Source organism: Aulonocara stuartgranti, assembly GCF_965226115.1.
Source record: "Aulonocara stuartgranti genome assembly, chromosome: 6".
Classification (NCBI taxonomy): domain Eukaryota; kingdom Metazoa; phylum Chordata; class Actinopteri; order Cichliformes; family Cichlidae; genus Aulonocara; species Aulonocara stuartgranti.
The window spans coordinates 29,135,418-29,160,668 of record NC_138944.1 but is presented as its reverse complement, the minus strand read 5'-3'; the positions used below and the strand labels follow the sequence as shown (position 1 = coordinate 29,160,668).

Here is a 25,251-nt window from a genome sequence, read left to right as displayed (position 1 = left end):
AAGGCCGTGTGATCTTATATGTTCTGTTCTGACTTGCAGCTCAGTGGCACTCGGACCCAAACCGGTTCCTTTATTTCTGGCATTAGATTCATTACTAGTATTCATTCTTTATCGATACTGAAGTTTATAAAGTTTGGTTGTTTCTGTGTTTAGTGTTTTACTCGTTGACTGTGTTTTACTCGTTGACTGTACTTTGCTGCTGTATGGATTTGCTGCCCTTCTTGGCCAGGACACTGTTGTAAAGGAGATTTTTAATCTCAACACTTTATTTTCTACTGGCTACAAAGATACATTTACTAAATCAGTCTTCGGCCGAATGGACAGTATGTTATATGGCAAATTTTTTTGCTGAATTTGGCATAATTTCTATTAAAGAAAATTTTACAATATTACCACACATGTCATTTAAAGAAATCCAGGCATATAATAATAAAAAGAGTTCTCCACGATCCTAGTAGTGTTTAAAATCTATTCACTGAGTGGTTATAGAGGCTGCCTTCAATTTGAATAATGCAAATCACAGCCAGAGAACATGCCTTAAATAGTTTGCTTTTGCTTCCTTAAAGGCACAGGCTGAAATCAAACCTGTCTCTTAAATGCTCAAACTGATGATGTATTTTTGATGCTCTTTTAAGACACATGCAGTTTAACAGGTCACATGGTTTACTATTTTTAATAATCCATGTAAATCTCTGCAATGATGCCTTTAAACACACTGTGCAAACTGAAAAACTGCAGCATTACATTGCTAAGATTTAAGGAAGGCAACATCAGGTTACATCAGGCCCGACTTGGAGCCAACACACAGGAGTAAATATGTCAGATAACCTGTTTAAGCTGCTGTAACGTTCACGCCAACACCATTATCCCTCACAAACAAATAGCAGCAAAGCAACTCAAACTCAAAAACATTTCAAACTTCTACAGGAGAGATTAATAGAGAAAATAAAGTTGTAGTTTTCAACCATTTCCACTCACTCACCATGACGAAGTAGAAACACACACTGTTTACTGCATTTTACTTTATAAGCTGCTTTCTGTGTTACCCTGCCGTCTAACCCGCAGTTCTTTCCAGAGCACCGACTCGAGCTGTTTCCACCGCTTCTCTCGGTTTCTAAACACACAAAACGCTGCACAGTGACGACACTGCACAGGCTGACTGATCGCTTTCAAATTGCAAACAACAAGTGTGAAGACAAGAAAGATGGTTTCTCGATTTTCAGTAAGTATGACCACAGTGTTTTTGGTTTGACGCACTTCACCTGCCCATTACTGAACTATTAATGTCATTTTTATGATGGAAAAGTTTGTCAGGTCCAAGAGTCCGGTCACAGGTGGGTTCACTGTTGTGTCAGCTGGTTATGAAATCGACTGGGGGGAAAAAAAGAGTCCACAGAGCTACTTTACTTCTCCTTTATCCAAGATCAGTAAATTGAAGTAAATTTGGAGTTCAACACTCGTAAAAAGAAGACACATTTTGAAAGAGGTTGTGTGAATTCAAACTTGGTTAATACTCAGTGTGATGTTAGGTGCAAGATAAGCCATGACACAGTCAGCATATCAAGCACATTTCTCTGCATTACGTACAAGTCAGGAAAAAAAAAAGGAAGCGAGTCCAGCTCTGTCTGATGTGGTTCAGAGGTGGGCCTGCTATCGCTTTCCAAGCTTTTATGCTATATGGTAATATATAGAGTTGTGCAGGGATTTCACTGAATTCTGGAAATGTTAAATGTGATTTGCACTGAGTGTTTCTTCTTCACTCTCTGTGTGTTTTCTACATTTAATTATTAGTTATTATTAATCTCTGTCTCTCTTCCACAGCATGTCTTTGCCCCGTCTTCCTGTCCTCACCTCAGCCGGTCGAAGCACATGGCCTCCCTGAGCCTGATTCTGCCGAAGGTTTCTTCCTGTTAAAAGGGAGTTTTTCCTTCCCACTGTCACCAAAGTGCTTGCCTAATGTGCTTGCCTCACAGGGGGTTGCCAAATTGTTGGGGTTTTCTCAGTATTATTGCAGGATCTTTACCTTCAGTATAAAGCAGCTTGAGATGAATGTTGTTGTGATTTAATGTAAATTAAATCGAAGTGAATTGAATTGAAAGGTCATCAGGATTCATTTTGTGGAAAAGCATGAATGTTTCTGTAACTTTTTCCACGCATGTCCTGCAGCTGTGAACTTTTCTAGTCATTACCCAGCAACACTAACTAGTACAAAGTCTCTGTGTTGATGTGATTTGAAACAGCACTGAAGCATGCTGTGTGCCGCATATGAGAAAAGGTTTCTTTGGACAATGATTCTCCTGACTCTGTCTGAAGTTCATGTGTGAAAACAGCTTATGTGTGTGAAGACTTCCAGCCATTCAGACCCTATTATAGAAAAGTACCAAAGCAAAGGTCACTGGTCTTGCTCGAGTTATTTGAAGCAAACGATCTATAGCCCTTTTCATTACAGATCGCTCGACGCAGTTTTTACGATTTTCCGTTAAGTGGTATTATCTGGTCCCAGGTACTTTTTTTTTTATCTACTCGGTCGAGACTCCAGGATGCTTCTTCACATCCAGTTAGCAGTGGGGATTCCCAGACAGATATGAAATGGTGTTACTCGTCAACTCAGGTGACCCTGATGGCTCAGATGTGACCTCAACAGCTATACTTTATGTAAAAAATACCATCAGATTCAATGAGTTGTGGAGGTAAATAAGAAAATAACATTTCCCATCACTTCAAGCCTTCATGTTTTTATGAGCGAAGCTACTTGCCTCCCAGCAAGTATAAAGTGATTTTATGTTCTGTTTTTTCTGACGTACACTGATGATATTTTGCCATTAATGCAAAAGACACTGAGTTTATGAGCAAAAATGCACCATGCTAAGGCTTCACATTTACTGCACAAGCATGACAGAGATGTGTAAGTACAGAAAAGGCTGTCCTTGCTTGTCTGTCTGCCATCCATCCATTCTGGGGACATGTGGGATGACTTTAAATTTCAAAGAGACATTTAAATGCTGGCTCATTAAAGTCGAACAAGCACAAAAAAAAAAAGACCTGGCAGTTTGGACTGACTGCAGAATGACATCATCCCATTTATCATGGCCTGCATGACCGTAATGACTACTTATAGTAAAGTGACAAATGGCCTCCCACTTAGCTGCCTGGCAACTGTCTTCATTATGCCTGAAATCACTATGATCACGTTCAGGAGCAGACAACATGGACAAAGCCTAAGCTGACTGTGCTGCCTATAAAGTACGGACTCCACGTTTGATTATTATACCTTTACTGTTTATGTGCTCAACTTTGTTCCCTCTCTTCCACTTATTGTATTTTAAGCCATGTTTGCATGCAAAGCCCGGAGGCTCCGTTTGCTCTGTTTCAGAGGAATTTGGGGCTTTCCGTGCTTTTAATGCTGAAAAGGGTGGCATAAGCCCCACCACGAATTATGAAAACTCTCTCATGTTTTCACCCATAATCCAAAGCATCCACTGGGGGCAGGATGATGAGAGATTACAGAGGCAAACGCACGTCTTCAGGGTGAATGTCCTCTTATCCAGTTCCACATCCACCAACGCCACCACAAATTTAAAAAACAGACGGTTAAAGTTTCTAAACCTTCCGTTTGGGCAGATTAAAGACATTTTTCAGCGTGGGCAAAGTGTCATTTGGAGAATTGTGGATTAATTCTTTTGAGAATTAAGTTTAAGTTTGTTTTTTGGCTGATCCAACTTGGATTATTTTAAGAAAACGGAGCTCTGAATAAAGAAGGAAACTCCGTGTCACTGCGTCACTCTGCTGTATATCTGCCAACCACGCACTCTGGGGGCACGAGATAAGACAATGCTCTGTGTGTCAGAGTGTGCGTGCTAACGGCTGACCTCAAATAAGGCTTACAGATGTGGAAGGGCATGGCCGCTACAAACTGTCCATGGTGCACATCTGTCAGGGAGAGCTCAGTGACGCTTGACTCAATGTGCAGACAAAACACTCTCCCTCAGTGAATGAGTGACAAGACAAAAGAGAAAGCTGGTTTTTGGTTTGGTTGATCTTTAATCCTCAGAGTTTGTACTGATCACACTTTGTACTTTCAGTAAAATGAGTTTGTAAATTTGCAAGATATGATTTTTTTGTGGGAATACATCTTTCACATTCACTGATACTGTGTAAAGTATAAAAACATGTGGTAGGTCCTTTGTTTCCTTGGCTGTTAGTTACACATCTGAGACCTCTGAGAAAAACTTGGAGTTTCATGAATAACCTTAACTTCCTCCTCGGCACAGAGTACAACGTAAACATGTCGCACCTGCAGCTTCTAAAGTCAAATCAGCATCAGCCAGTGAGCATTGTAAACAGGAAGCAGCAGGAAATGAACAGATGTGCCATTACAGCACGTCTGCCCGAAGTAAATAACAGGTATTTCTCCACGTGAACACCTGAGACCACAAGACGTGCAGCAGGAACCTGTATTTCTTGTATCAGCAGATTTCCAGTGTGACAGCCTGAAGTTACAGCAGCATCTTTTTAATCATCTCTTTCCTGTTACAGATGCCAAACAACTTTTCAGTGCTGTGCGCTGGACTGTTTGAACACAGCACTGTTATAGCTTCTGCCTTTAATTAATCATAAATCTTTCCTTCCTCTTGTTACCCGCTCTTTCCAGCCCTCCTACCCACATTCAGAACATCCCACTTACTTCAACTCCATGGCTGCTCTCCTCTTCTGTTCTCTCTCTTCACTGAGGCGGAAAACAAACGCTGCTCTTCGTCACCTAATTCTCCACATGTATGATATGCTGTATTATGTCCAGGAGGCAGTGACAAGAAGGCATGTGAGAGGCCTGAGCTGCTACAATAATCCAAACAGACTGACAGGAGGCCAACGGGTGAGCGGAGACGGAGGGGGAGGACAGTACAGTGGTGTAGAGGAAGACAACAGACCAATCACAGGAGCTAGGGAGGCTGAAGAAGGCTGGGCTTAAAGCCTGTGCTGCTCTTTAACCCCCAGTGAGGGCAGAAGCTCAACTAGCATGGAGCAGAGACAGATAAGGAGTGACAGAGGACGGGGCTGCTGACAGAAACAGACACAATCAAATGTGCCAGCAGTGGCCAAAGGATTTCATTATTTGCAGAGTCCAAATGCTGTCCCAGGTGCAAATGATTATAAGAAAACTCCCTAAATGACACAAAAGTAATTAAAGCTAGTAATTTTTACATTAAGATGTTAGTGCGAAGGCACAGGACACCACTCCCACCTTTTTACGAGGAGTTTCATCCTGATTTGAGGTAAAGGTGCTACAAGTTGCACTAGAAAAACTATCAAAGCAAAAATGTCTGCACAGAGTAGTTTAACTAGATAAACTAAGAGTTAAAACAAACTGCAGGCAGATCCAAAACTCACTGATCCAAACGTTAAAGAGCAACAGCCAACCAAAGTCATAGTAATTGAAACAAGATGGTCCCAGAAAGCCATAATAACTGTAACAGTCCTCTAAGTGATGACCACAGTGCAATCATATGCTGAACACTACGGTTCAAAGAGCAGAAATGCAGTTATTAATCAGCGGTGCGTTGGTATCTGTTTGCCTCCAGATGAGGCAAAGTTGGAAGATAAGTTCAACATGAAGCAGACGTTATGTGTGCAGTCATTCCTCCAGCGAAAAAGAACCTAAAACCTCCAAAATGACCATGAAATTCATGCTCACGGATGTAAACTTACGACCACAGCTGTACATATGAGGCTCTAAAATTCCTTTTCAGTTTTCCATTCAGCACCATGAATCTTAATATGCAGGCTTATTTTTTAGTATAAACGGCTCAACTGTGTTTTAATGTGATCTTACTGATTGTTTTTCTTTCGCGTTTCCAAAAACACGATAATAAAATGAGCATCCTGTTCTGACGCTTGCAGCCAAGAGGGCAGCCTTCCTCTTATTGTTTGCACATCTTTCACGTTTATACCTTGGCAGAGACACATTAGCTGTTCCACCATAACAAAAAAATCACTCATGATGCGTTATCGGGCTGTATACACCCACACCCACACTTTCCTACAGACAGGAAGACACTCTCACATAACACAGACATGTAGCTCCCCCCAGAGTGGTTCCTATTTCTTGAAAGCTTTAATCTTATTGGCAGGCAAAAACAAATGTTTGTGGTAATTATCCAAATGCATCTGCTTCCCCCCGACTCCCACTTAAATGGATTAATGATTACTTAAGCATAGAAAATGACGTTATACAGTAACAGGAGCACTGTGATTCAATTCTCTTTCAGATTTATTTCACTGTGTCACACAGAGTAACAGGAAACCACCAGCTGAATATGTGAAAGAAGAAGAAGAAATGCGATGTAACTACTGATCTTTTAATCTGTAATGGCTCGTTGCATTGTATGCTAAATCTAACAAACGAGTTCCTTGAGACATGCTTCAGTATTTTCTCCTAAATACTGACTAAATACTGTTTACTCAACCTGAACAATAAAGAAAAGTGAAAGAACAATTTAAGATGATTATTACTTGCTATGAATAACCCATTTTGATTGATTAATGTTTTGTCTTCATTGCTCTCCAGAAAGGTAAATAACCGTAAAACTGCTAATTAGTTTAAGCAGACCATCTCTAAGCTCACGTGTTTATTTTGGTTATTAGGCTGGTTCAGGTTCCTCTTACATTGCAGTCTCCTCCCTTCCTTTCAACCTCCACTCACATCTTGCATCAGGTGACCTCCATAGGTCACATGACAGGGTGGGAAACTGCATTACTTGATAAGAAAGACGTATGATGTCATCACTATTGTACTGTACCCTGTATTGTGACTGACAATACCCTTGACACAAAAAATATATATGTTTGCAGCCTTAATGCTCATAATAGTACAAATGGCTCTCTGTGCAAATATGTTCAAAGATAGTAAGTGAAAGGTTTTCACAGCACATATAACTACAATGTGTGTTGCCTTTAACTTGTAGCATTACATCAGAGCTCCTCATTATTTGGAGATGACCAAAAGATAATGTCACCTCTTGCATGCTAGATCAGAAATAGATCAGAAGGATTTTTATGACTGATACAGATACCGATATTTGGTGATTTAAAAATTCCATATGTATGGAATCTGGAGAACCTGTTTATAACACATAAACAGATTCTCCAATCATTTGGTACGTGTAATTATTTATTTACTTATTCCCACTCCGCTTGAATCTGCTCGGATTAGCTGTTAGTTGTTGTGCGCGGAAAATTGCAGAGTGCCCCCTGGTGGACACACCATGCAACATCAGCACTAATAGTAGGCTCACCAACACACTTCATGCACATAATCTACAATGTGTTTGTTTGCTCTTTCAAAAACGATGTCACTCAGAAGTCCTTCGTTCTCCTGTTGATTTGCAGTCACAGAAATGATTCAGATGCACTCAGAGCTACTACAGAGTAAAGAGTGACTAAGCTGGTTGTTGTTCTAGCTTAATCACTTAGCTTTAACCACACAGACTCTGAGCTCTGGCAGAGCTCAAAGCGCTGGGTCCATTGATCCTGAGGGGTGACAATGTCACAGTGCAACAGTGCAGAACAGCAAGCCTTCGGGGTTTTAGTCACTGTACGAGAAAAACATCAATACTAACACCACCAGCCGACATGTAATGGAAAAATATGTCAGTCGATATCGGGGTTATTTGCGGACTGATACTGTAACAAAGCTACATTTGCCTTAATGAGCGTCTATGTTGCAAATGATCTTAAAATTTTCTATATATTTATGGCTAAACAGTAGGGGTGCAATGATACTCGTATCGATATTGAACCGTTCGATACAGTGCTTTCGGTTCGGTACGCATATGTATGAACAATACAAAATTTTTAATTTATTTTATCAACTTTCCTTCTGACGATGCTGTCTGTGTTGAGCGCTCAATGGATCTGCGCTCGACAGTGCAGCCTAGGCGGAGTAGTCGAACGCAGATTCACTGAGGGCAGGGCAAGCTAGCAAGACAGAAGTTAAGCTCTCCTTGCAACAGGCAAATTGAACCTCATTCAGATGTAGCGTTTGGAACTATTTTGGTTTTCATGTGACGTATGACCCTGAAGGTAAGCGCGTCATGGACTAAAGTAAAACAGTATGTTGGATGTGCCATGCAATGCTCAATTACATGGGTGGGAGCTAGTGTGTTAGCGCAGTTAGCTCGTTAACGTGTTAGCCGTCTAGCCCCACGCACGGGGCGATCCGCGGTAGCTCGTTAATGGAGATTTGCCGTGTTGTGGCGTTAACGTCATTTCAACGAGATTTACGCTGACAGCACTAGTGGGAACACAACGAATATGACTGCACATTTACTCCGACATCATCCTAGTGCAAAGACAAGTGGAAGCAGACAAAAACAACAAGCACGCATGCTACAAACTTTACCCGAGTCATTTAGACAGCCGTGAGCACATGATTCTCCTTATGGGGACCTGATATGTTTAATATGCTGCAGTATCCATTTCTCTGTAATAAACTCTCTTTTCCAAAGATGAGTGATTCCTCAATCAGATACAGGGCTCGCAAAATCGCTAGCCCGACGTCCCGGGGCTAGAGATTTTTCCAGTTGGGCTACCAAAATCTATCTCTGCCCTGCCCGTCGGCCTATCGTAGGAAGGAAAAATATATGTCAATGCTTTTGCATTCTTTCGGAAATGTAGCTGGGTAATTATGTCATTGGCATCGGCGAGCCACTGTCAATATGTGACATATTGAAATCGCGTTTGAATTTGCGCTTGTTTTTTGCTTTCACTTTGCAATCGCGCGAACTGTGTATAGAGAGCGACAGCACTGATTGGTGACTGATGATAATTTGTGCACCAATTCCTCTGACATCGTCTTATCAATTGTTAGCTTACTATGCAAACATGACAAGTGAAATCTCCCGCAGCTTAAACATGTGAGAGGTTGATCGCGCAGAGAATCGCTGAGCGTTATGTGAGTGTGTGTGTAAAAGCAGCAGGATATATATTTTAGTTCTGCTGAGCCAAATAAGACAGGTCAGGGTGAAGAAGTGACAGCCAAAGAAAAGCTTACCACAAAACGGAAAAGTTATGACAAATCAGACTATAAGGCAAAAAGAAAGTGCAGCTTTATGGTTTCATGGACAAAAGAATTTCTGTGGCTGCGATATGATGAGCTAAATAACCAGGGCTGCACATAAGTGGTCCGCAGGTGCGCATTCGCTGTCAAAATAAAAAACGCGCACAAGATAAGAAGTGGCAACGCGTGTTTGCGTACATAAGATTTTCAGGAGGAGGACAGACATTTGTTTAGAACTCTTAAAGATGTCGAAGAAGCTCCTTTAAGCAATTACTGTGATGTTCCTCCACCTCCAAAGAAATGTCAGGAGTCCGAACCACAAAAGAAGCACGTATTCTCGGAAAAGTAGTTGCAGGAGGTGAGCTGGCTTCAAACAAATGATGAACGCACAGAGATGTGGTGTGAATGTGCCGTGAAAATTTAATAAATGACAAATTAAAAGGCATGAACATTTTTTTTGTATCGAAAAAATATCGAACCGTGACACCAAAGTATCGAACCGAACCGTGAATTTTGTGTATCGTTGCACCCCTACTAAACAGATGTTTTGTTATGTAACTTGCTATTAGGTTTGTGCTACTTTATTGCTTATTCATAGTTTTTTTTTCTCTCACATGTATTCTCATATTCAAACTTTGTATATTTAAAAACAGTAAGTAATTTCTTTGACGTGGATGAGAATGAGGGATGGATTTGAGGGAAAATAAGTGTTTTGCAACTGCTGACACTACACACTGCGTATCAAGACAACGTACCTCAACTATTCTTTAAGTATCATGAGTGATTAAACACATTTATTGACAAAATGCATTCTACATTTCACTAAAGACTGTTCACTGTGTAGACAAACTATTCAATGTAAATGTAATCTGAAGGACTTTCTTTTAAGGACTCCAGTTTAGCTCCCAGGGTGAGCAGGGAGCGATACGTTGGCCAGGGTTTGACTCTGACCTGCGGCCCTTTGCTGCACTCTCTGCTTTCCTTTCCACTCTTTACTTCACTATCCAATAAAAGCAAAAACAACATTTTAAACTGTCGTTTCATACAGAAACAGTAAGTGTTGCACTGATCGGAGTCAGGATTCTGTGCACAGAGTGGGAATTTTTTGAGGATTACGGTAACTCGATGCAGAGTTAGAGGTGTTTCGGATTTGTGTTATTCCCTGTTTTATCTTTTTAAGATTGTTGCTTGGACGTGCTGCCTTTACCCCCAAAAGTTATTTCATGGACATATGTGGGTTCCTTCATCACTACTTCGTCATTAAGAGGAATTGAGAAGTAGTGAGACTCCTAGGGTGGCTTTTGCATTTTGAAGGTGCAAAACAGAAACATGTGGTCAGAAGGTCTAGGCCAGGGGTGGAGAACTCCAGGCCTCAAGGACCAGTGTCCTGCAGGTTTTAGATATCACCATGGGTCAACACATCTGAATCAAACAATTAGTTCATTAGCAGGCCTCTGGAGAACATTGAGACATGTTGAGGATGTAATTGCCCATATAAATCAACTGTGTTGGATCAAGTACACATCTAAAACCTGCAGGACACTGGCCCTTGAGGCCTGGAGTTCCCCCAACCCTGGTTTAGGCTGTAAAAAATCAAAATCAAAATAACAAACCAATCAGGCTAAGAGCAGAAACACTAGCAGTGAAAACATTTAAATCAAATCTTGGGGGGAAAACAACAAAAGAAAAAATAGACAGAGATGAGCTTGGAAACAAAGACTCCTGGACATCTATGGAAGACAAGAATGGTGGATGACCACACATCCATTAAAATGAAGAAACCTCTATATGGTTAGACACATAATAATCCCATAAAGAGAAGAATTCACAACAATAATCACAGAGGTTTCAACAAACTATTCATCAGACTTAAGAACACAAAGCCCAGATGACACGATTCATTTCCCAGTTTACCTTTTCTGGACAGATGAGACTAATGTCAGCTTCAATCAAAACGATGAGGTAGGCTCGGAACAGCTCACGATCAGGTGGGATGTGATGGATGGGCACGTGTGGCGTCCGGTGCCACTTAGTCACATGATGGGAAAAAGAAGCTTGAAGATGAATTCCTTCTTTCCAAAACACTCACGTTTCCCGATTAGCACGAGGATGATGCTCCACTGCAGCGGTGGCAGAACTGTGCAGCCCTTACCACACCACTTTCTACTTTTTGTTCCCACAACCATTTACTGCATTGAAGCATCTCTGATGTCACAACAGAAAGAACAGCCCGCCATAGGAAAACTACTGCTTGGACATCAAAGACTCTCTCGCACAGAGCCAGGATAAGAGAGAGGAGTGGACAGGCTTATGTAATCACACATTAATCCATGACAATGACATGAATGTGGCTTGCTGATGAGCCATTGAGACAATCCACTGTGAATAATGATGGCAATGTCGTAGAAACTCCCAAAATGAATGTAAAACCCCAGCAATGTAACAGACTTCTCTGGTCACATTTGATCAAAGGATTCATTTGGTATTCAATTCAAGTTTCTTATATCTGTAAACTGACTGCAGAGGGAGAGCACAAGTCCAAGGGTCACTTATTAGTATGTTTAATTTCTAAAATCAACACACAGTGTATAAACTGTTCAACTAGGTGTACATGGTGTCAAAATGTCAATTCAAGATTTAATTATTTCATTTATTCCCTGAAAAATTACTGTTACTGTTTTTATTTAAATAAATCACTAACTCAACCGAATCTGCAGAAATGCTCTCATCTCAGTGTTTTTAATGACTCCTGCTAAAATCAGATGACTTCTGAATGAATCCGACGGTCAGACACGTTTCACTGCAGAAATAACAGCAGCTTGTCACAAGCAGCAGAGAATCAGGTGCAGTGCGGCGACTCACGCCAGACTCTGCGCTGTGACAACTCAACTTTAAGATCAAGCCTGAAGTTTAAACTGAAAATACTCACAGAGAACTACACGTGCAGACAACACACGCGCTGAAAACGCCAAACAAAATCCCACAGTGCCTCGCAACTCATGCGATCCTTCCTCCCCAGCGCTCACCACGAGCGCATCAGTGGTTCATTCAAGTTTTCGCAGATTGAAGATGCGGACGTAGGCGCGCTGTTGTCCCGCTGCAGACCTGCGCTCTTACTAAACCAGCAACTGGACATCTGCACTTTATATGATTGGATTCATTTTAACACAGAGATGTGAATCCTCTAAAGCTTTGACTGCGTTAAGCCAAATCCTAAAGCACACACACAGCTGATGTTTACCACTTACCTAAAGGCAGACTTATCCGCGAAAACTGAGGATGTTTCAAGCAGTTATCGTCATCTGCTGGGATTGTCCCGTTTAAGCTCCCTCTGTCCCGTCCCGTGTGCTGCTCTGCGCTCACTCTACAGCTGAACCGAGAGCCACTTCAACTCACTTCCACTTCACTTATTAAAGGGATCCGCCGACAATAAAGGGCAACAGCAGCCGGAGGCAGTCTGAACTCATCAATTTTGCATTCACGTGTAAAAATAACCGATTGTCAAAGAGTTATTTCTATTTCTGCTTCAGTGTTTGGTACTTCTGTGGATCACTATTTGTAGTATTTCTTGTTTTATCACTTGGGAATCGGGCCTAATATTTCTACCACAATACATTTAAAAGAAAAGTAGGCTTCTGCATGTTGTTAATTTGTTTCTACATAATTTAAACACACACACACACGCACACACACAAATAAAAAAATCATTATTGTCGGTGCCAAAAGTTGCATGAAGACATTGGCTGACTGGGGTTTTAGGGTTGTAAGAAATACCAGTGGTTATAGTTTAGTATAACGTTAAGAAGCACGGGTAAGCTAAAAGCTAACGTAGTTTTGTCGTATGCCAAAAAGAACAACCTCCTTACACTCTTACTGTTAGGTATTTTGATACCACGGTAAGCATTTACAGGATATTGTTTTATACAGGAAAACTGTTACTCAATAAGGCCCAACTACTAGTTGTTTTTCTCTTTCTCTGTGACCCAAGAATCAATGTGTAGGACTCACGAGCTGGTACCCCAAGGTCGAAAACACCACAGAGATGAGACCACTTCCTTACTCCCATCCTCCCTTTTTTCTTTATCTCCTGGAAAAGGCTCGTTAAAGGCTAGGTGGTTTGTTTCAGAATTCACTGATGAAAGAACTCTGTATTCTATGTCTAGGAGTGTATTTTGCTGGGATGATCATAAATTGTAGCTGAGCTGATAAACTACACACAGGATACTTCTTTGCTCACAAGGCAGGAAGACGTTTCCTTATTTGGTCTGTACCGGTTTGAACTGGGAAAGCTGACACACGAACCTTTTTTTTTCTCTATATAAACTGCTGTGTATCAAATAAACCTTTGAGTTGATTTGGGAAGGCAACCTGAAGCAGTCTGTGTTTCCTTGTTCTCCCAAGCTGCTCCCGGCGCTGTAACTAACCCAGCTGAACGGCATACCTGAGTGTTACTTTAAATAATTAGGAATCTTAAAAGGAAAGGACAAAACTCTGCTTATCGCTCACGCCACGGAGGAAACCCGGGAAGGCAATTTCCTTCAATCTTGGTGTCAGAAGTGGGATTCCTGACAGAAGGTAAATATGCGTCTTTCATATTTATATAAAGACCTATTATACCTCTCTCAGTGATCGATCCATAAAGAAACGGGATATGCTGACGAAGTTTCACTTAGTGATCCAGAGAGATACACTGACTGACTTCCTCAGTCCCCGAATCCATAAAAAAACGGGATATGCTGACGAAGTTTCACTTAGTGATCCAGAGAGATACACTGACTGACTTCCTCAGTCCCCGAATAAAGTAAATTAACCCTTGTGTGGTGTTGGTGGACACAGGAAGTTGCCTGTTGTCTTGAATATTTTAATTTTGTTTAAAAAATAATAATAATTAATTGTTTAATTAAACGTACGCTAAAAAGTGAGAAGTTGCTCACTTAGAAAAGTGACACAGAAAGTTGCCTGTTGTCTTAAATACTTCTCGTTAAGTGAGAAGTTGCTCACCAAAGAGTGACACAGGGAGTTGCCTGTTATCTTGAAACGTACGTTAAAAAGTGAGAAGTTGCTCACTCACAGAAAGCTAGTAAATAATTAAATTTAATTTTGTTAAAAAAAAAAAAAAAAAAAACGAAAGAAAACTGAAAACGGGTCTCACAGACCCGATTACCATACAAGGGTTAAAAGCAGTAAATTAAAAGCAGAAAGACACAGGAAGTTGCCTGTTGTTTTACGAGAAGTTGCTCGTTAAGCGAGAAGTTGCTCGCTAAGTGAGAGTTGCTCACACAAACAAAAAATTGCTAGCAATAAATTTAAAGTAACCTCAGCTGTGCCGCAGCGAAAATACTAACATAAATCCTTCAAGCGTGTAAACCCCTCTGGAAATCACTGAACATGGGTCAGAATAATTCAAAAACCACAGACAAGTCCGATAAAAAATCAAAATTACCTGTAAAACCAACAAAAATTAAATTTAAAGTCTCAAACAACAGCTCAGTACGACTCCCATTTCCGGTTACGTGTAACCCACGTCCACGAATCGGCGAAGACTTCCATGATTACGTATCCAGAACATGCGGGAGTGCTTATGTGACTGACTTTGTTTACAACTTACGGACTATAAGTTCAATGCATTCTAATTTATTTCCGGAGCCTTATCCCGAACGATTATCGCCAGAAAACAGGTCAGTAGAAATGTTGAATATCATTTGTGATAAGAAAAGTAGTCTGCTTAAAAAGTCCTGTAGAAAATATATGATAGAATGCCGCGACGTGATGCATCAAATGTTACCGCTATGGACAAAAGGAGGGTAAATAATGACAAAGTCGCCGATTTCTTTAAGAATCTAAAGAAATTCCTGCTAACAATGTCCAGAGACAAAATTGACTTAAATGCAGTAACTATGTGTAAACAGAAGCCTGATGAATCCATCCTAGTATTCATAAAACGCTTTATGCACTGTTGGACAAGCTAGAGGTGCAAATTTAGCTCAGTTTTCCAGCAGCCGCAGACACCCAAAGCAAAAATGAATTTGTGTATTTAATTTAACACAAAGGGTGAAATGTTTGCTGACACTGATAACAGCTTATGTTTTCTCTGCCCTATGTACCATGGAGAAGGAACAGCCTCTGTGTCAGCTGGACGGCTCAGCAGAGAATGAACTCAACACCTTTTTGTCTGGTATTCCACGACACACACTGTGCCAAAGACGTGTTCAAAAACCACTGCCAGGTAATCCCATATCTGGGAGCCACACTTTTGTTTCTCTCACACTGTTCAACAACATGATAACTGCTCACACAAGTGAAGGCCAAACAGTGGTCTTGTCACATAACTCAGACATAGGTTATGACATAACTACACCATGTCGTCACATAGATCTAACCTATCCTATCCACTGTACTATTTCTGCACTTACGTTGCCAGCTGAATACCAGAATATGACATTGTGGTCTAAAGGTGAGAATGATGTAGGATTTATTGACTGTATACCTTATCACGCACAGCTAAAAAACAACACGCCAGTATATGTCAAGCAGTATCCCATTTCTGTCGAAAAAGCCTCAGCCCTAGATGTCATCATAGGAGATTTATTGACTACAGGAGTGATAAAGCCTACAGTATCTCCATATAATACTCCTGTCAATCCTGTGCCAAAGCCTAACAAACCTGGCGTATGGCGTTTTACACAAGACTTAAGACAAATTAATGCAGTCATTATCCCTTTGCCACCTCTGGTTCCGGATGTCCCCAGCATATTGACATGTATTCCATCCACAGCCACACATTTTACCGTGGTGGATTTATGCTCTGCCTTTTTCTCAGTGCCTGTGCATGTAGATACACAGCCGTTATTTGCATTTACACATAGAAATAAGCAGTACACTTGGACTCGTCTGCCTCAAGGCATGATAGACAGCCCTGCTGCTTTCTCAATGGTGATCCGTGCTACCCTGGACAGCTTTACTCCTCCTGAGGGCTGTACTCTGATCCAGTATGTGGACGATCTCCTCCTCTGTGCTCCGAGTGAGGAATTGTGTCAAACTGCTACACACATGCTTCTCCAGCACCTCCAAAAGACTGGCCACAAAGCATATGCAAAGAAAATGCAGTACTGTCAGACTTCTGTTCAATATTTGGGATTCACACTGTCTCACGGAAAACGTTCCATGACTGCAGACAGGGTCAAAGCTGTGACCTCCGTCCCTCGGCCTACTACACAGAAGGAAATGCTGTCCTTCTTAGGCATGGTGAACTATTGCAGACAGTGGATACCAGACTGTTCTTTTCATGACCACATTCTGCGTGAATGCTGCAAAAAAGACAAGCTTCCTCGAATACTGTGGTCCACAGAAATGACTGCCTCTTTCAATGCATTGAAGGGAGCGCTGACCTCCGCCCCTTGTTTGGGTCTGCCTGACTACCACTTACCTTTCCATCTGTACGTTACAGAGAACGGCACGACCTGCACAGGTGTACTGGCCCAGACACACACATAGATTATACAAAGGATAACTATACATTCTTCTCTGACTCCCCAGGTGCACGCTGTAATGAGACATGGCTAGCTGTCTCTATGGCTGAAGTTTTATCATATCTGGAGGAACACACACACAGTTCAAGTTCGAGCGCAGAATCGATCATTGTTCCCCCAGAGGGTGTCTTAAATGATACTGACTGGGGGGAGTTAGTTAAATCACACATGGTCACGCGCCTGACCAGACCAATCCCACATGCTTATTGGATGTGCAATAATACCCTTAGATTAGCTTTACCTGTTAATTGGACCGGTACCTGTGGTCTAGTAACCGTTGATGTATGCTGTACTTTCATTCCCAATAATACCGCTCCTAACGGTTCATTCACACAAGCTATGAATAAACTTGAAGCATTGCAGATAGAACTAATTGCCAATACAGGTCACGGTCAGTGGCTACATAAGTGGCTACAGGACACGTTTGGAAGATGGAAGGAACTAATTGTAGCCTTTGTAACCGTTGCAGCATGTTTTTGATGATTATTGTCTGTTGTGTGGTACCCTGTGTACGTTCAATGATAACCCGTATAGCTGTTAGTACAGCTACTTCAATGTATTTGCAATTGGCACAAATTGACCCAGATTATGTGTCAGATGTCACCAATGATGTTCCTGATGTGTATATTGAACATTAGGTTGTGAACTATTACATTTTATGATTTGCTTTTTATATTATGTTATTACATTTGTGATTTTTCCTTTCTATTTGAGTTATTATTTTTAAAAATAATAAAAGAGGGGAACTGTTAGGTATTTTGATACCACGGTAAGCATTTACAGGATATTGTTTTATACAGGAAAACTGTTACTCAATAAGGCCCAACTACTAGTTGTTTTTCTCTTTCTCTGTGACCCAAGAATCAATGTGTAGGACTCACGAGCTGGTACCCCAAGGTCGAAAACACCACAGAGATGAGACCACTTCCTTACTCCCATCCTCCCTTTTTTCTTTATCTCCTGGAAAAGGCTCGTTAAAGGCTAGGTGGTTTGTTTCAGAATTCACTGATGAAAGAACTCTGTATTCTATGTCTAGGAGTGTATTTTGCTGGGATGATCATAAATTGTAGCTGAGCTGATAAACTACACACAGGATACTTCTTTGCTCACAAGGCAGGAAGACGTTTCCTTATTTGGTCTGTACCGGTTTGAACTGGGAAAGCTGACACACGAACCTTTTTTTTTCTCTATATAAACTGCTGTGTATCAAATAAACCTTTGAGTTGATTTGGGAAGGCAACCTGAAGCAGTCTGTGTTTCCTTGTTCTCCCAAGCTGCTCCCGGCGCTGTAACTAACCCAGCTGAACGGCATACCTGAGTGTTACTTTAAATAATTAGGAATCTTAAAAGGAAAGGACAAAACTCTGCTTATCGCTCACGCCACGGAGGAAACCCGGGACGGCAATTTCCTTCACTTACTGAGGCAAAAATCTCACATTTAGTAATTTAATATTTAAAGTAACTACCAAATAAATGAAATGAGTAAAACAAAGGACAGTCAGCCGAAAAATTAAACAAACAAACCAACTTTAAGTCGTCAGCCGTCCATCAACTGCTAGCTAACACCTGTATTTATTATTCTAGCCTCTTTACAATATAAAGCCTTTGAGTCAGCTGTTGTCATTTGGCACTATATAGATAATTTTTAATTGAATATTGATCCATCTATTTATTTATTCATTCATTCAACTTTACAGGTGACCCTAATTTATTTATTCACCAGATAATAAATAAGTGACAAGCACTGGAGCTAAAATATGGAGTGTCATAAACTGCATTTCCTCTAGCGGCCACTTGAGGCTAAATCCATTAGTGAGTCAATCCTATTTTAAAACTTTACAAAATAAAAAACAAACAAAAAAGTTTACACTGATACAAAATGTGATTTTGGTCTCTGTGGGTAGCTTCAGAAGTCTGCAGAGAAGTGAAGTGAATTTTTTACTAACTGGATTTGATTTGGAGCTGGGTATGCAAACACAGACAGCTGTAGGATAGTTTTCCATGTGAGGAGAACTGTAAGTGGACTTCTTCACAGTGTTTGTGCTGCTGGAGCCATTTGAAGCATTTGTTATAGAATTATCTGACTCATGTCAGGGCTTTGTGTGCGCTACAGACCGGCCGCAAAGTGTGATTAAGTTTAAGGAGTAAACTTCTGGTATTAGACTACTCTAAGCGTGGTACTGAGGGCCTAGAGTGCCAAACTGAATTCTATTTAATTCATTCATTTCGGCCAACTAGGCCCTCCATAAGTAACTAGCTATGTGTGTCTGTGCATGGCACCTCTGCAGGTCATGGATGTAGCTTGCTAATTATGCTTGCGAGCTCCTGCTCTCCTTCAAATGTTGTCACGTCTGCTCTCGGCAAAGGGCCATTGTTGAGGTTTCGAAATGCAGAGTCCAAAACCAGCAGGTGATATAACAATAGATATGTTCATGTTAGCTGTCATTTTGTTTTAAATTAGGTTAAGATAGCTTAAACTAAGCTGTCTGTGGGCTAATATTTAACTACACTGTGGTTAACTGTCTAGAGTTTTCCCAGCTCTTCACACAATAAGGATAGGCTTGAGCCATGAACAGGACAAGGATTTAAGAAATCTAACGGATGGATTTATATTGGATGTATTTTTTTAATCCAATCAATCAATCAATAGATAAGATTTTTATTAATTTTTTTAATTGAGTTAAAAAGAATGTAAGCTGGTCGTACAATTCCAGCTTCTAGTAGGACTGATGGGTGTCCCAGAGCCAGTTGTAATTGTGGTTTCCTGTCAAGCCCCTCCCTTTTTTATGCAGGAGCCTGTTGCATGGCAACTCTACATTATGCAGCCGCCCATGAAAGACTCTTTTCAGATGAAATAGAAAGAAAGAATCGAGTTATTTGCATTCCTTCTCCATTAATGATTGTGTTTGATGCAGGAACAGGCTGCGTAACGTTTATTGTCTGGTGTGCGTCAGAGGTGGGGGAAGGGTGTCGCATCTGAAGGCCTCACTACTATTTTAGAAAACTCAGGCAGTGTGTGTGTGTGTGTGTGTGTGTGTGTGTGTGTGTGTGTGTGTGTGTGCCACAGTCAAAGGGCAGCTGTTTAGCATGCGATGCACAATCACAGGCTCAGTGCAAAGATTTCTGTTTCTTCTCCGCATCCCACCTCTGCTTCCTCACAGCTAAAGCGGTACAGTGACAGCCTAAAAAGAGTTTTAATAAAGGCTGAAGAGGAACCAGAACACAAAAGCACACCAGTGCATGTAAAATTTCACATTCAGAGTACGCGAGCAAAAGCTCAGAAGCATCAGCAGTAACCAGCATTTATTTTTAAATTAATTCTTATTTACTTAAATCTACACAAAAAGTACACAAAAGTAAAATAAAGGTGTTAAATGCACATACTGGACTGAAAAAGTCTAATATTAATCTTTAAAGTAAATATTAAGGCGCTGAGACGGCCATACGAACATCAAATATTTACAAAAAGTCCAATTTCTGTGGCCATGCTCTGGCAGAGTGCTTTTTAGTTTTAGGCCAGACTGGAGTTTTACCATTTGACCATAATTTCATATCACACCGGTCCCAGCTGCCCGCACCTGCTGCTGTTATTAGCTCAGTGGAGCATGGCCGGATTAGCAGAGGGCTCTGTGAATGGCTGCTGAATAATTGAACAACTTCTTTTGTCTCATTCATGCTGTTTGTTGGAACACATGATTGGGACATTACAAATGTCCAGCCTGAGGCTTTAATTTGGCCATCATTGCAAGTTATTGCAGGCAAATGTACACTGAAGTTACTGCACAGTTACCAGGCAATCTACTGATACTGACAAAACGTACAGTAAGACTAAAGAGCAGCAAAATGTTTGTGGTGTAGTAAAACCAAAAGCTTGAAACAGAATACATACACTCACCTATGTTAGGTACCTGTTCAACTGCTTGTTTACGCAAATATCTAATCAGACAATCACAGGGCAGCACCTAGACATGGTAAAGACAACCTGCTGAGGTTCAAACCGAGCCGCAGAAGGGGCAAAAAAGGTGATTTAAGTTGCTTTGAATGTGGCACGGTTGTTCACGTCAGATGAGCTGGTCTGCTGAGATTTTCCCAACTGTCATCTCCAAAGCATATCCACTCAGTCGTCATTCTCTGGGCATAAATGCCTTGTTGATGTAAGAGTTTAGAGAAGGATAGCCAGACTGTGTCAAGTGACTAAGAAGGCACAGCTACAGCAGCAGAAGGCCACACCGAGTGCCACTCCTGTCAGCTAGGAGCAGGAAACTGAGGCTACAATTCACACCAGAAAAGCGCTTTTTACCAGCTGCTAATCATTTAAACACCACAGCCCACCTGAGTATTGTTGCTAAACATGTCCATACAATCCAGCCAACACGTCTGCAGCAGCTGTGTGATGCTGCAGACATCTTGCACCTTGTTGAATTTATGCCACAAAAGGGAACCCAGTAATATGGAGCTGTACCTAAAAAAGTGTCTGGTGAGTGTAAAAGTCTGCAATTTAGAGACTAAAGGAGAATTTAAAAAAATGAGTGACTCAGGTAACATGGTGTGAATATCACGTTGGTTCATAAACACAAAGACAAAGATAGTCTTGTCTTATTGCAGCACATCATTTGAAAAGCGCTGAGTAAACTAGCATGGGGGAGATGTTTTATATCATCCATCCATCCATCCATCTTCATCCGCTTTATCCGGGGCCGGGTCGCGGGGGCAGCAGCCTAAGCAAAGAGGCCCAGACCTCCCTCTCCCCAGCCACCTCCTCCAGCTTATCCGGGGGAATACCAAGGCGTTCCCAGGCCAGCCGAGAGATATAATCTCTCCAGCGTGTCCTGGGTCTGCCCCGGGGCCTCCTCCCGGTGGGACATGCCTGGAACACCTCACCCAGGAGGCGCCCAGGGGGCATCCTTGTCAGATGCCCGAACCACCTCAGCTGGCTCCTTTCGATGTGGAGCAGCAGCTGCTCTACTCTGAGCCCCTCCCGGATGGCCGAACTTCTCACCCTATCTCTAAGGGAGAGGCCAGCCACCCTTCGGAGGAAGCTCATTTCTGCCGCTTGTATCCGCGATCTCGTTCTTTCGGTCACTACCCACAGCTCGTGGCCATAGGTGAGGGTAGGGACGTAGATCGACCGGTAAATTGAGAGCTACGCTTTTACACTCAGCTCCCTCTTCACCACGACGGACCGGTGCAGCGTCTGCATTACTGCAGCTGCAGCCCCAATCCGTCTGTCGATCTCCGGCTCCCTTCTCCCATCACTCGCGAACAAGACCCCGAGATACTTGAACTCCTCCACTTGGGGCAGGAACTCATCCCCGACCCGGAGTGGGCACTCCACCCTTTTCCGGCTGAGAACCATGACCTCAGATTTGGAGGTGCTGATCCTCATTCCCGCTGCTTCACACTCGGCTGCGAACCGTTCCAGTGCGAGCTGGAGGCCCTCACCCGATGAAGCCAACAGAACCACATCATCTACAAAAATCTGAGATGAGATTCTGAGGCCACCAAAGCGAAAGCCCTCCGCCACTTGGCTGCGCCTAGAAATCCTCCTCCTTGAATCGCTACCTTATCGTGGTGGAGGGGTTTGTGTGTCTCAGGGATCCCAGGGGCTATGTTGTCTGGGGGCTTTTGCCCCCTGGTAGGGTCTCCCATGGCAAATTTGCCCTGGGTGAGGGACCAGACAAAGAGCGATTCAGAAGACCCTTATGAAAAGGATACCGAGGGAACAGTTTACCCTGCCCGGGATAGGGTTACTGGGGCCCCGCCCTGGAGCCAGGCCCGGGGAGGGTGCCCGAGGGCGAGCGTCTGGTGGCCGGGCCTTAGTCCATGGGGCCCGGCCGGGCACAGCCCGAAGAGGAGACATGGGCCCATCCTCCCGCAGGCCCACCACCCGCAGGAGGCGCCATAGGGGTCGGGTGCATTGTGTGCCGGGTGGCGGCCAGGAGTGGAGGCCCTGGCGGACTGACCCCCGGCTGCCAAGACTGTTTTATATCAGTGAATGAAAAACAGTCTCACCTCATGTTTCTGTTCCGGTCTTCTCTCCGGAGCACTTCCTCTCTGTGCTGTGAGGTCAGTTCAGGGGCTTGACTTTCACCACATCTTCATGTAATGAAGATCTGAAGACAGAAGAAAGCCCCACTCAGATCAGCTCTTGACTGTCACTCGCTCTGTTACCGACTTACTTTTAACCCACTGGTTGTATTTATAAGGTCATTGATTGCTTCACTTCTTTTTTTCACAAATCTGAGCAGTTGCATCCAAACCGGCTGCTAATCTGTGTGCTGTAATCACAGGTAATCCCTGAGTATGAGTGTGTGAGTATGAAACTCCTAGCATGTTGTTTGTGGGCTGTAGACAGCATTTACAGGCACACGCTTGTTTAAAGGTCACAGTGATGGAGGGAGACTAATAAGCAGTGACAGCATGTCCTTTAAAGTGATACGGAGTAAGGTCATCACCAGGGCAGCGTAGTAAAGCTCTGACTCTAATAACACATGACGTTAAAAAAGTAAACTATCAAACCACAGATGACCCTGCATCAGCCCCAAATTCCAAAAAGAGTCGCAGCTAAAGGGGATTTTCATTTTACAGCTTCATTTGTGGCTTTTGATGCTTAACATCAGAGAAAACTAAATGCAAATATTAAGACTTCATGTTAACTTCTCAGCTGCTGCAGTAAATATTCAGATTGCAGAGGTTACAGAGGTTGCGACTCACTCCTGTACGGGACCACGCCTGTTGTGTCTGATCCCAGGTGTCTGCTTCATGACGTTAATATAAAGGAGACTGTTTATTTGCTGTTCTTCTATCCACCAAACAACCCTTCCAAACCCAGGGATGATTACAGCTTTCTCTGACTAACCAGGCTAACCTTCAGCAGGGAGAAGACTTTTACTACCTGCAGCAGTGAGAGTAAAGAGCTGGCTCTTCAGGTGTTGCCCTGAGCTGTAGGATAAGGAGGGATCGAGAGGAGCATAATCCCTCGCACATGGCTAAAGCGCCTTTGATCTGGAGATAAACGTGCCAAGTCACGAGCTGCTTGACATCTCATGCTTTGTAGTGCTTCCTCTGGAAGAGATGCAGCCCAGTGTTGAACCTGCACCACTCACTGCACCAGTTGACCACAGAAAGCCTTACATAATAGTTTCTGTTATGGTCCTGGCAGATCTGAGGTTTTCTCCTTTTTCCTCCCTCTGTTGTCTCTCTTCTGTCTGTTGTAGCTCTCTCTCACTCTCGGGTGGAGTAACGGGCTGGCGTTTTCTCGCTTGCCTGACTGCAGGTGGAGTTTCTTTCTCTGAGGCTTTCTCCACCACACCCATTCTGCACTGGATCATTGACTCATGCTATTTGGGCGACCGTGGCTCAGGGGGTTGGGAAGCGTATCTATAATCGGAAGGTCGCCGGGTCGATCCCCGGGCTCTCTGTCCTGGTCGTTGTGTCCTTGGGCAAGACACTTTACCCTACTGGTGATGGCCAGAGGGGCCGATGGCGCGACATGGCAGCCTCGCTTCTGTCAGTCTGCCCCAGGGCAGCTGTGGCTACAACCGTAGCTTGCCTCCACCAGTGTGTGAATGTGAGAGTGAATGAATAGTGGCATTGTAAAGCGCTTTGGGTGCCTTGAAAAGCGCTATATAAATCCAATCCATTATTATTATTAAGGACCAACTCAGGCTGCTGCTCTCTATCAGGTTATTGTTGGTGTTGTCATCAACCTGGCTCTCTTGTTTGTTCTCTAAAGTGATAACACTAAGTTTAAAAGATACTTCCAGCCTTTTCCCTGGATCTCCCTGGAATCCCGTCTGCCTGCCAGCTTCCCCTCGTGCACCTGTTTAACACTCAGACAAGTACAGTCTCAAACCATCAATGTAAAATCTCATCATACTCACCTTGGAGGCTCCTCCTTTCCTCTGTCCTCCTGCCAGAAACTTCATTCCCATGTTTAAAAGAATAAAATCAGTAAAACTTCTATCATATCAATATATTTAAGTAGTGCTTTATAATATGGCCTGTGACTTAGGGTACAGTTGCCTTATTATTTATGCAATTCCAACCAATTTTATCAAAAATTAGCACATAATTATAATTTATCTACAAATCCTTGTGGATACACTAGAATAACGGAGTACCGATTCAACTTTTTACAAGGAAAAACAAATAAATCTACTGTAAGTAATCTTTGGCTTTTTACATTTTATTTTCTTTTATATTTGCTTCCATCATAGACATTTCACAGTTCAATTGTCTTCCTGTATTACATATAAAAATGCAGTTTACTACTGTTTAGTTATTTCTTTTCTTTCTTTTTAAATTTTCTACACAAAAGCCACTTCATAATACCCCTGCTCCTCAAAGTATTGCATATTTACAGTAAATACAGTAAAATGAGGAAATGCTTTTTTGTGCACTACGTAAAATTACTTACAGTATAATTTGTGTCTTCTTTCCTGTAAAATCTTCAGTTATCACACCCTTATTCTAATCAAACTACCAGTCAGTTCAAGTAAAACACATTGAAATTCTATTCAGTTCAAGGGCAAACGCCCTCTTAGTCACAGGTCGTATTATTATTAACCAAATCTAACATTGCACATTAATGTTTGTGGGTTTTTTACTTGACTGTTGTAGGCGTGTGATGTGTTTTCCAGTGTTTACGTGACTGACAACATTCAC

At 42.3% G+C, this 25,251-nt stretch overlaps 1 protein-coding gene across 4 annotated transcripts in view; it reads right to left on the bottom strand.

Moving 5' to 3' along the window:
- The window catches only part of trim2a (tripartite motif containing 2a), a 28,872-nt gene extending 16,135 nt beyond the window's left edge, over positions 1-12,737 (bottom strand). Inside the window, exon 1 of one of the 4 annotated variants that reach the window (XM_082535116.1) lies at positions 12,304-12,737. The gene's annotated coding sequence lies outside the window, so the exon portion shown is untranslated. Of the gene's footprint in view, positions 1-4,684; positions 4,904-10,969; positions 11,332-11,984; positions 12,187-12,303 lie in introns of those variants that run through there. The other 3 variants (XM_082535118.1, XM_082535117.1, XM_082535114.1) reach the window with 3 other exon arrangements.
- Positions 12,738-25,251: the final 12,514 nt, after the last annotated feature.